Here is a 13,304-nt window from a genome sequence, read left to right on the forward strand (position 1 = left end):
GATGAAAGAGACAGGAATAGCAGTTTGCTATAGAGCTTGGTCTTTGTCACTGACTTCACTAAACATCTCAGTGGTGTTCCTATCATTAGTTTCTTTTTCCTAAGTCCTTCCAGTTTTGTCTTCTTACAGAACTGGCTTGTACATTTACATTTCCCAAACTCCATCACAATTACATGGTAGTGATAGGAAAGTACAGGATAGAGGAGAAAAAGGAAGGAGAAAGGAAGAAGGCAAGATATGTGTCCCTAAGTGTTATCCAGCTTTTTCTCTGTTTTAGTCCCTTCCCCAAATTCTTTTTTGTGTTATAGATTAGATATTAAGTGCATTCCAAAAGCTCATTGTGAGACAATACAAGAAGGTTTAGAAGTAAAATGATTGGGTTTTGAGAGCCTTAACCCAATCAGTGAATTAATCCCCTCTTAGGGATTAACTGAGTGGTAACTGAATACTGGTAGGATATAGCTGGAGAAGGTGGGTCCCAGGGGTATGCCTTTATTTTGTATCTGGCGAGTGACACCCCTCTGTTTCCTGTCCATCATGTCCTGAGCCACGTTCCTCCACCATAGTTTTCCACCATGATATTCTGGTTTATCTCAGGTCCAGAGGAGTGGAGTCAGCCATCTATGGACTGAGACCCCTGAAACTGTAAGCCCCAAATAAACTTTCACTCCCAAAATTGCTTTTGTCAGGTTTTTTTTTTTTATCAAAGCAAAGAAAAAACTAATGGAAACATCAGGTCTTGCTGGAAAGCCCCACTGCTTGCAATGGGCTCTTTTATTGACTTGCCTTTTATCTTTCTTGATACAGATGCCAAGTTCTTTACAATTGCAGGGAACACAAGGTGAAGTTCAAAAAAAAAGTTGACAAATGTACTTTCTTTTTTGTGCAGCTATAAGGCAATTTGCCATGGTTTATTAAGATTTAATTATTTTACATATGCCCACGAATTTTTATATTTATAGAAAGAGGACTATAACTACATGCTGCATAAGATACATCACTGGTGGTTTATGAGCTCATGCATGGGAGAAAATGGCCTCTGCGATTTCTGGAAAAAGATGCTAAGATGAATTTTGAGACACACAAAGTGAACGAAAAAGGAGAAAACAATTTGGGCAAAGAAAAAAAATCAAACTTCAGTTCAGTCCTCAGAAAACGGTGAAGCTGGTAGAGACTGGTGACTGACCTTCAGAATGTTCCATAGGACCGAATAGCACAGCCCTTCCATTCATGCCTTACTCACCACATGCGGCTGTCCAAGCAAAGGTGAGAGTGTTTTCTTTTCTTTTCTTTTTGTATTTTTTATTTGTTTTATTTAGTTACATATAACAGTACAATAACCTTGACATATCATACACATCAATGTTTATAGCAGCAAAATTCACAATAGCTAGACTGTGGAGCCAACCTAGATACCCTTCAATGGATGAATGGATTAAAAAAATGTGGCATATATACACAATGGAGTATTACTCAGCACTAAAAATATAATATCATGGAATTTGCAGGGAAATGGATGGCATTAGAGCAGATTATGCTAAGTGAAGTTAGCCAATCCCCCCAAAAAACAAATGCCAAATATCTTCTCTGATATAAGGGGGGTGACTCAAAATGGGGTAGGGAGGAAGAGCAGGAGAAGACGATTACCTCTACATAGAGAGTGTTTTCTATAGTCCAGTTCCATCCAAAACAACCCATAAATTGCTTGTCCCATACTGTGCCACTCATCAAATTTCTCAAATGTGCATCAAGTCTTCTCTTGAAGAGAGATCTGTGTGCTGTGTGTTCAGGTGTTCCACCTCTTGGCATTGAGTCCTGGACATGTTTTATACATTTTATGATATTATAAATCTTTGCAATTTCTCTTTTCTTCAGTTCATTCCTCTGTAAAATGAAATAAAAATCATGTTAACCTGTGAGGACCAGTTTTCTGTTTCAGCTTGACTATGTTATGGTGCCCAATTATTTGGCCAGATACTACTGTAGATATTGTCATGAGCCTACGTAGCCAATGTGTTTAACATCTAAATTGGTAGACTTTGACTGTGCTCCATATGAGAGCAGATCTTAACCAGTTTTGATGTGAATCTAAGAAAAAGACTGAGGTTCCCAAAGAAGAATCCATCTGTCTTTGTACTGTCTTTAGATCAACAGTGCAATTTTCAACCTCTGTGGAAATTCCCAGCCTGATGGTAAGCCATGGAGATTATAGCCTGACCCACAACCAAATGAAGCAGTTCCATAAAATAAATCTCTATTTACTTCTATCCGTATGTATATTAAAATATAGATATGTGTGCTTACACACACACACACACAATACACAACACACATACACAACCATGTGTTGTTAACAATAGGGATATATGCTGTGAAATGACTCATTAGTTGACTTCATCATTTTACAAACATCATAGAGTATACTCATACAGAAAAGATGGCTCTGACACTACTACAATATATGATTTTATGGGCCCACCAGCACCTACACAGTCTATTACTGGTTGAAATGTTGTTCCATAGCACATGACTGTTTCATTTCTTCTAGAGAACACTCATTAATATATTAACTCTGTCATGTGACTTAAATATTTTGGGCACAGTGACTGAAAAACAGTAAGAAGAAAATAAATATTGTCTCTTACTTTTTACCACAAAGTTTCTATTCATTGCTAGCTTATGCATCAGGAATATTTTATCTTAACTACAAAAACAATGAAATATATATTTTAAGATGAAGCCAATAATAATTTGGTTCTTACACAGCTTCTTATTTTGATTTGAACTGCACATACTCAAATTATTATTATTATTTATTTTTGTGTGTGTGTTTGTGTGTGTGTGTGTGTGTGTGTGTGTGTGTGTGTGTGTTATACCAGGATTGAACACCAGGGGTAATTTATCACTGAGCTGTAGCCTCAGCCTTTTCATCATTTTTATTTTGAGATGGGATCTCACAAAGTTGTCTCAGCTGTCCTCAAACTTGCTGAGGCTGACCCTGGACTTGCACTCCTGTTTGCATTCCTGCCTTGGCCTTCCATGTTGCTGGGATGATAATCATGTGCCATTAAATCCAGCTTTGCATATTTTAAATAATTTATCTAGTGATTAAATATACTCTGAAATAGAATATTATGATTTTTCATTGTAGTCACCTAGACACTTTGTTTCTCCCAGCAAGTCTCTGAAAGTTTATCATGCAGATTGTAGTATAATAGTAACCACTTTTTAGTACTAGAAGACTGTAAAATCCACTGTATGGTGTTTCAATGCATGAAGGTGCTTTCTCAGTGTTTTATGTAGCATAATCCATTTACTAAAACTTGCAGTGCCCCTTGTTTTATGAGGTTCTGCAAAGATGACAGATGGTCCTTAATGTTTCACCCTGGGAATTCTCTCTCAAATAAAGTTGTCTATATAGGAGACTATGAATATAGATTCGATTGTTTAAAGAATGAAATTCATCCAATTATAACACTATTTATTATGAAGTTCACAAAATTTTTCACTAAAACAAAATATATTGGAGTACAATGACTAACTCAAACTGTCTCTTAATTGTTATGCAAACTGTTTATGAATGCACGGGTCTTAAATGTTTGAGACTACCTGTGTAGGGATAATATGGAGAGATTATTTACATATAGATTTCTCCATTTTACCCATACTTTCTCATCACAAGCTGCAGGATCAAAACCAACAAATCTTCATTTTAATATTGCATTAGATTTCTCATATCTTTATAGCTTAAGATTCACTATAATATGTAGTTGTAAAAGGAGTCTCACAATTAGGAAATTATTCAGAATCAACTGCACACTTAAAATAACTGAGTAAAACAATTGCTGAACATAAATGTCCAATTGTCAATTGTTTTTAACATGAAACATGTTAGTTACGTATTTTTGTATTTTATGTAGATCAGATCAGAAAGAAAATAATTTATCTTAGAATAAGAATCAAGTCTATATCAACTTACTACACTTATATCAATATATTTCGATTGCACACAAACTTAAATCAGTAATATAAATGCACTTTCCTTTGGAATTCATTGAAAGATGTGATAATTTTTCAGACTCGAAAAAACAAATGTTAGAAATTTGGTCAGTTTGATATGATCATATATATTCCCCAAAGCATTTTAACTTCTTGTATCATATCAGTTACATTTAAATTATTTCCCTGGGGCTGAAGCTGTGGCTCAGCAGTAGCACACTTGCCTGGCATTTGTGAGGCACTGGGTTCAATACTCAGCACCACATACAAATAAATAAAAAATAAAAGTCTATCAACAACTAAAAATAAAATTAAAAAGTTACTTCCTGATATATACCTGAAGAACTTCAAAGCAACAGACATATGATTCAATTTCCAATTCAAGTTATGGAAAAGGAGATTCGAATCCCTTCTTAATACATATAATTAAAAAACTAAACTCCATTTCAGTTTATCAAAGGTTTATTGAATATATACTATGTATTAGCTATTTATTAATATCAGTCACTTAGATTAATGTAACCCTCCTCCAAAAGAGATACAAAAACGTAAATGATTTGCTTTTATTTTATAAATTATTTCAATTTGTCCTGAATTTTATAAGAAATTGCTCACCTACAGATAGCAAGGACTCCACCTTAAGTTTGCATTGTTGATGTAACTAATTATAACAAATAGCTTAAAACAACACAGATTTATCATCCTACAGCTCTAGTATTCAAAAGCCAAAATCAATTTCCTTGGGCAGAAGGTCAGTGTGTTGGTAAAGCAGCACTGCTTCTAGAAACTTTAGGAGAGAATTAGTTTCCTTCATTTCTACCCTACCTGACTCCCACCTCTGATTGTGCAGCTGTTCCTGAGCTCTTGACTCCTTTCCCTATCATCAAATCCAATGTCTTCTGCAGAGTATTGATGGCATTTTGTCTGTATAATTAAATCTATATTTACCTCCCTCTTTTTTTCTTTATTATTTTTTTCCCTTTCACACTGGGGATTGAACAAAGGGGCATTTTAACCCTAAAGTACATCCCTAGTCCTTATTTATTTATTTTGAGACAGAGTCCTGCTAACTTATTGAGATTGTCTTTGAACTTGTGATCCTCCTGCCTCAGCTTCTGCAGTGGTTGGGATTATAGGCATGTGCCACCATGCACAGCTTGCCTTCCTCGTTAAAGAGTAACCTCTCTTACAAATGATCCTTAATTTAATCACATCTGTAAAGTTCACTTTGTCACATACGGTAATATTCACAGACACCAAGGATTAAAACTTGTCATGTATTGGGTCCCTTTCCAGCCTAAAGATGCCCCCAATTATGTCTCAAATCAAAACAGAGGCATATTTTTTTCTTCCTGTAAGGAAAAGTCTAGAAGAGGAAATAAGATTTAGAATGACAGCATTCCAGTTTTGTCAGAGACCCAGAGTCCTTTTAGCTCTCTTCTATAACATCCCTTGGGTGTGATCTTCTCCATGAACTCACTAATTCTAGTTTTTATGCCTATATTTTATAGATTAAGAAGAAGGAAGAAAAGAATATCAAAGAAATATAAATCTTCTCTCTTCTTCTCTTTGGAGGGCTTCTCCAGAAATCCCATCCCTAAATTTCAGGGCTCTTCTCAATTTCTAGAATAGAGTCATATGCTCTTGTCTAGCTATGTAGGAGACTTAGACTTAAATCATTTAGCAAAATACATTGTTGCCCACTTAAATTGGGTTTGGGAAGTATAATGTGGGAAATGGGTACCAAGATCTGCAGTTAAAATTCAAAACATTTATTAGAATTATTTGGTATATCTAAAAAAATGAATACATTATAAAGTTAGTAATTATATCAAGTCTTAGTAAGACCATTGCTTACATAGCAAAATACAAAGTTTTGCTTTTAAATTATTTCATCTTTAAAAGTAGTATTCCATCCTTTCAATTGGTCTTAAAAAAGGAATAGGATATATGTGGCAGCTATGCTGTATAAAAAATACACAGAAGTTGTCACCATGTCATGGAATACAATCCACAAACACTAAAATTAGAATGCAAGTGCTGGGAATGAAAATACTGAAGGAAGTACACATGAAGATGACTCATTTTCCTTTCTGTGAAGGAGGAGAGAATTATTCTACCAGAACTTCCTGAAGAAATTTTTTTAAAGAGTCTATCATAGTTGACTTTTCCTACTAATTAGTAGGTCGCTAAGATGTAGGTAACAAATTCAAGCATGGGTATGAACAGATATTTCCATCATATTTGAAGATTTTTTTCCACTCCAGAATGGAAACATGGTCATAAATGGTATTCAAAAGAGACAGTACAGGAAGGAAGATAAAAATCTCCGGTAAATATTTTTTAAGTAATATTTTTTTAGATGTACTGAAACTGTTCTGCTCTGTTACCCGTATCACCAATGCTATATATCTTGAGTTTGGAAAAACAAGTATATTATATATATATTTAGCTTCCTCAGCTATTTACACTGAGAACTGTATCTACACAGAATTGCTTCCCTGTGGCACAAACCACATTGTTTGGCTTTGAGGTTTCATACATCAGAAGGAACTTTGAAGTGTTCAGCTAAGTGCCCTGTACTCAGCAACGTGACACGACTGTCTGCGAGTACATTTCCATCTCACTCACTGCTCCCTTTTAGGTGCCTTTGTGACATCTGTCCCTCTGACTTTCCTTAAATGTTGATGTTTGTCAGTTATTTTCCATTCCCTCTATTTGATCTCTGTGGGAGATTTCATTGTCTTGTTTATGACTTTTAAATCTGTGTCTCCAGCCCCAGCTCCCTGCTGTAAGCTCCTGTCCTGTAGGTTTAAATGTCTATTGATGTTTTCCAAGAAAATGCCCCATGGGTACCTCTAACAGAGCCTGTTTAAAGCAAAACTCTCTTTGGCCCTCCTACAAATCTCCCTTTCTCTATTGTTTCTTCTATTATTAAAAGGCACCATCATCCTCTCAATAGCAGATGCAGGAAACAAGACACTATTGTATGTTTACTTTTTTGTGTTTCCTCACTTTGACACCTCTGCTGTATCCAACACCATGTCTAAAATATATCTAGAGTCTTTCTACTTTACTAATAGGAATCCACCATGAATACTCAAAAAGTGACCACAGTGATTCTTAGTCTGAACTAAACCACTGCTTGGCAACTGTACTTAAAGTCCTTTTATATTGACACAGCATCAAAGCACTATATTTTGGGAGAGAGGGGAGTACCAGGGATTGAACTAAGGGACTATTGACCACTTAGCCACATCCAAAGGCCTATTTTGTATTTTATTTAGAGACAGGGTCGGGTCTCAAAGAGTTGCTTAGTGTCTTGCTTTTGCTCAGGCTGGCTTTGAACTTTCGATCTTCCAGCCTCATCCTTTTGAGCCACTGGGATTACAGGTGTGTGCCAAGATGGCCAACTTGACAAAGAATCTTTCCAGCCCCATGCCCACACTGCAGAGTATCTTCTGAAAGTTTGCATCTGATCCTCCTTATTTCCTCACAAGGAACTTTGGATAAAGCCCAGTTCCCTTGGGAAGACTAGAAAATTTCTCCATAATTCAGTTCCTCCTTTTCTTTTCATGCATATATCTTTTTTCCTACACTTGGCTTCAGATATTTTAAAGAAAATTATTAGTTTTTAAATTCTTGAATATGCCAGATACTATTACAGTTTTATTGTGTAAACTGTATAGTATCTATTTTTTTCTAACTGAACATTCCTTTAATTCAATTGCTTATTTGTGTGTTTGGTCTTAGTTTTAATCTTTCAAGTCTTTCTGATTTCTTTAATCTGGGATAAAGTACAAATACATACACAAACACACACATACAACCCACTACCTAATCTACTCTAGCAATATTTCCTTATCTTTTCTGATCTTTAAGACATTAAGCTTTAAATGTTATCTGGATGCTTGCATAATTGAATACATAATAAACTTATTGCTACCTCTCATATTCTTAAGTGATGACTAATGTCTGTGCTAATCTGTGTAGAGATAATTTTAAAAAGTGATGTCCAGTACCTGAGTGCTGAGAGGATTGATCACACAGGGAAATAATATAAAAGGTCTCTACCTCTCCTCCTCATTTTCTTTCTCAAAACTTGTTTAAAAAGACGAAATTATGGTTTGAAACTCCTCAGATGAGTGGTTTCTTTGATGCAAGGAGAACTCAAAATGACCTTGAATGTACTCTTTCTTTCTTGAAATATTCCATATGAGGTAGAAATGTTCCCAGTTTAATAAGTTAATCTATTTAAATATATTTGGAAACTTATTTTCTTTTTATGACTGTCCAAAGGGATTTTTAAATTGTCTCTGATCCTCTTTAATATGTTTTCCTGATTCTGTACCCAATAGCTATCATTATTTTGTGCATTGTGTTATACTTAGAATATTTTTCATTTTTACTATATTTGGCATTTATAGCTTTTTAAATAGAGGTATTTTATTGATGTGTAAGTACTTATTAGGTCAGAAAGAAATGACTTCTATAATACAGATTTAATAGATGATAGGCACTGAATTCCAAAAATCAGATTAGATGAGTCTACTTCAAGAAACCTGAATCAAGGAAAACATTGAGACCTATTGTCCTAAGTCTTTAATAACCATAATGGCCTCAATAACAGTATAAAATTCTCTACCATATGTCTTTTATATACTGTTTACTAAGAAAGCCCAAAGTATAGCAAAATGTGAAAATAATCAAAATAGATTTTTTTCCCAACAGATACCAGAAACATGAACCCACTGGAGAAGGTCAGCAAGGACAGAAGGATCCTTATGAAATGTTCAATTTGTGATTACAAATATGTGTAAACATGATTATGGTTTGAGTGTGAGGTGTCCCCAAAAACTCATGTGTGAAACAGTACAAGAAGGTTCAGAGGAGAAATGATTGGATTGTGAGAGTCTAAACCCAATCAGTGGATTATCTATGATGGGATTAATTGAAGTGGTAGGATGTGGCTAGTGGAAGTAGGAATTGGGGTGGGGCTATGGAGTATATATTTGTATCTGGTGAGTGGAGTCACTCTCCCTGCTTCCTGATCACCTTGATGTGAGCTGCTTCCTCCTGCCACACTCTACCACCATGATGTTCAGCTTCACCTCAAGCCCTGAGGATGGAGCTGACCATTTATGAACTACGACTTCTGAAACTGTGAGCCCTCAAATAAACTTTTCCTCCTCTATAATTGTTCTGGACAATTTTTTAGCCATATCAGAAAAAACAAAAGCTTACTGAACACATGACATGAATATTGTAGGCAAAAATGCAACTTCAATAATGATCTGTGCAAATATGTCCTGAAATCTTCCTGTTTTTCAACTTCTAAACAAAGATTCAGAAAAGATTTCATGTACTAAAGGTAATCAGGCAGGACAGTAATAGTAACTCAGAAAGTTAAATGGAGGTTTTTTTTTTGTTTGTTTGTTTGTTTTTTAACTTACCCCATATTCACTGATTCAGTATCTCTACTGAAGGATATCATAGGAGCAAAATCATCACATTCATATTTTTTTCACTCAAGAAAAATTAATGCTACAAAAACTAATGGAAAAAATTTTAATGAAATTAAGTGTTTATATAGTGTTCTTACAAACTATATATTTGATTACACACCAAGCAAAAAAAGAAACAGTAACTGCACAGTGCAGAGTCATCAGAGGCCTCTTTAGTGAAGTGATCAATGTTAACATCACCAGTCATGGGGAGAATTAAATTGTGCATCACCTAATGTATGCAATGAGAAGAAATACATCATTACTCTATGATATTTTTGCCAAAAATACATTACCAGAGGTGAATCATGAAGAAACATTAAACAAATTTAAATGGAAGCCCATTCTTCAAAATAACTGCTGGTAATTTCAAATTTCAAGGTCATGAATATCAGTACAAAACTGTGGCATTGGTCCAGATTGAAGCAAATTAGAGAAATAACTGAAAAGTAAAGATCATTTTGAGATAGTCGTCTTCCTAAGAGGGATATTATTGAAATAACTGATGAATCAAGAACTTTGACTCTTCATTAGAAGATCATGTTTTGTATTGATATTTTGATTTACATAAAACAATATTTTTTTCTTTGTAGAATATATTCACTAAAGATTGCAAAATGATGAGATTTCATATCAGCAATTTAATGTCAAGTGTCTTAAACAGAATGGGCTCTATATTCTTGCTACTTTACTTTAAATTTGTAATACATTTGCTTTTGGCTTTGATTTCTACTTCAATCTCTTCAATTCCATATATTCTTTTTTTGTAAATATTTTTCTTTTTAAAAATTTTTCTTAATAGTTATACATGACAGTAGAATGTGCTTTGCTATAGTACACACATAAAAGTGTGACTTCCCATTCTTCTGGTTGTACCTGATGTGGAATTACATTGGTCATGTATTCATATATGCATATAGAAAAGTAAAGTCAAATTTATTCTGTCTTTGTTATTTTCATTTCATGAATTGAGCTGCTATAAACATTGATGTGACTGTGTCACTGTTGTATGCTGATTTTAAGATGGTTCCAGTCCAAATTTTCATAGGAATTTGCACAGTGCTTTTCATAGTAGTTGCACCAATTTGCAGTCCCACCAACAATGTATAAGTGTACTTCCTCCTCCCCCCACATCCCTGCCAACATTTATTGTTACTTGTATTTTTGAGAGAGAGAGAGAGAGAGAGAGAGAGAGAGAGAGAGAGAGAGAGAGAATTTTTTTAAATATTTCTTTTTTAGTTTTCGGTGGGCACAACACCTTTATTTTATTTTTATGTGGTGCTAAGGATGGAACCCAGAGCCTCAAGCATGCCAGGTGAGTGTGCTATTGCTTGAACCATATCCCCAGCGGGTTACTTGCATTCTTGATAATTGCCATTCTTTCTGGAGTGAAATGGAATCTCAGGGTAGCTTTAATCTTTATTTCTCTAACTGCTAGAGATGTTGAACATTGTTTTATATATTTGTTGATCATATTTCTTTTTCTGTGGAGTACTTGTTGAGTTCATCTGCCCATTTATTGATTAGGTTATTTGAGGGATTTTCTTTTTTTTTTTTTTTTGGTGTTAAGTTTGTTTGAGTTCTTTATATATCCTGAAGATTAATGCTTTATCTAAGATACACGTGGCAAAGGTTTTCTCCCATTCTGTAGGCTCTTTGTTCACATTCTTAATCGTTTCATTTGTGAAGAAGATTTTTAGTTTGAGTCCATCCTATTTGTTCATTCTTGTTTTCCTTCTTGTAGTTTAAGAGTCTTATTAATGATGTTCCCAAGCCAATGTCAAGGAGAGCTGAACCTACTTTTTCTTCTAGTAGGTGCAGTGTGTCTGGTCTAGTGCCATTTATGTATATATATATTTTTAATTTTTTCCATATCTATTTATAAATTGTCTCTTTTCTGTTTTCTAGAAATGTTATGTAAAATTTATGTAATGACATCACATTAGTAAAAAACAGAAGTTTTCTAGATTGTTCACACACAAATGATAATTTTTATTTTAGTACAAATATCATGTTTCCTTATATTCACTATGGATTCTCTATTTTATTAATTAATGCTTATTTAGTAATTATAATTTTTATGAATTAACATGTTAACAATCTCAGATTTTGCTATACACAAATAATCACCAGTATGATTTAAAATGTAGTTTCCACTGTGTCTCAAGTTATGTGTGGCTGCTGATCAATGAAATAAGATCTAAGAAATTAAATTATTGATATGCCTGTGTAATTTTTTTTTTAAAAAAATTGAATTAGAATAGTTCACCTCAAAGTTAATTCCCCATTAGATTCACCTGGACAGATTTATAAATATTCACATACCCCCAATGCACCTAAGAGTGTAATTTAATTATCCTGGTGATGCATGATTCTACCATTTTCAAGCATTCAAGGAGATGAATATCATCAGAGTTTAGAAGTGTTAGATCAGATGATAATGACTGTCATGCAATTTATTACTTTCTGTTCTAGTATCTAATTGTAACCATACTCAATTAAGAAGTTAGCAATGGATCCCCTATTCTTGATGAATCAATAGCATATATTATATAAGGTGATTAACATTAATATAAAAAATAAATATAATATGTTATCTGAAACATTGCAAAAGCAATTGTTGACATTTTATATTTTAGGCATGGAAATCATACCTACCAATTTCTGAATAAAATTTATAAAACATGGAAACAATCATTCTGTTATATATATAATTATTTATTTTCATCATAACCCACAAACCAAAAGGGTACTTAATATTCCACAGAATTTAGGAATCATTACTTACTGACATAGTTGCTCAATAAATTTCTCCTTGATTTATTTTTAAAAAGTGATCATTTTTGTCTCATCACATTTAAGTTTCTGCTTTCACAAATATTATTTCACCTTCCCATATCTGTCTTTACCTCACTTTGTAGTCCCTTTGATTCACTGAAATATATCCTTAAGCCCAGAGCGTGTGTTACATTCCTATCTATACCTTCTATCTTACATCAAGTGCCTGTTAAGTTAAAGTGAATAAATGAATGGGAAACTAAAATTATTGTAAGTGTTTTTGTCATGCTCATATAGTTATTTAAATTATAGTATTGATTTTTTTCCACACATGATATTATTTCAGATGATCTATAAGCATTTTACATTTTTTTTCAAAGTCTGTTAAAATAAACTTTCAGGATATTCATCTAGAAAGATAGAAAAACAAAATTATTGAGACTATTACCAATAAATTGTAGTAGCATGTTGTCTTGATACTGAAAACTATCAACATATGACCTTTTTTATAATAAGGGAATCTATATGCTTGCAATAATGCTTACACGACTTTTTTACATCAAGTTGCACTATATTTATTAGTTGAAAAACATCATTCTATTTAATAGGTATCATTTGTATCTCTATAAATACAAATTGGCAAATATGAGTTATTTGTGCAATCTCTTTCTAACATACACTTTGCATCCTTATGTTATTTCTTTGGCTTCCTTCTGATGTTAGTGTCTTTCTTTTTCCTACAGGTGGCTGACTTGGTCAATTACCCTGCATTACGGGCTTTGGTTTTATGTCTTCCCTTGTCCTTGGCATTCTCTGTGCCTCTTAATGATAGCGAGGATAATCCTCTCTTCAGTGGGCTCCTATGGGGCCTCAGCATCAAGGCTCTCAATAAAAATCTGAACAGTTCAACAATTTTTATTGAGTCTTGATTGAACAGCCCTTAGGGAGCTAAGCACAGAAAACGAAGAGATGGAGAAAAGTTGAGAAGGGCTGAAATAACCCTTAAGGACATCCAGCACCAGT

The sequence above is a fragment of the Urocitellus parryii genome, chromosome 8, assembly GCF_045843805.1.
Source record: "Urocitellus parryii isolate mUroPar1 chromosome 8, mUroPar1.hap1, whole genome shotgun sequence".
NCBI lineage: Eukaryota > Metazoa > Chordata > Mammalia > Rodentia > Sciuridae > Urocitellus > Urocitellus parryii.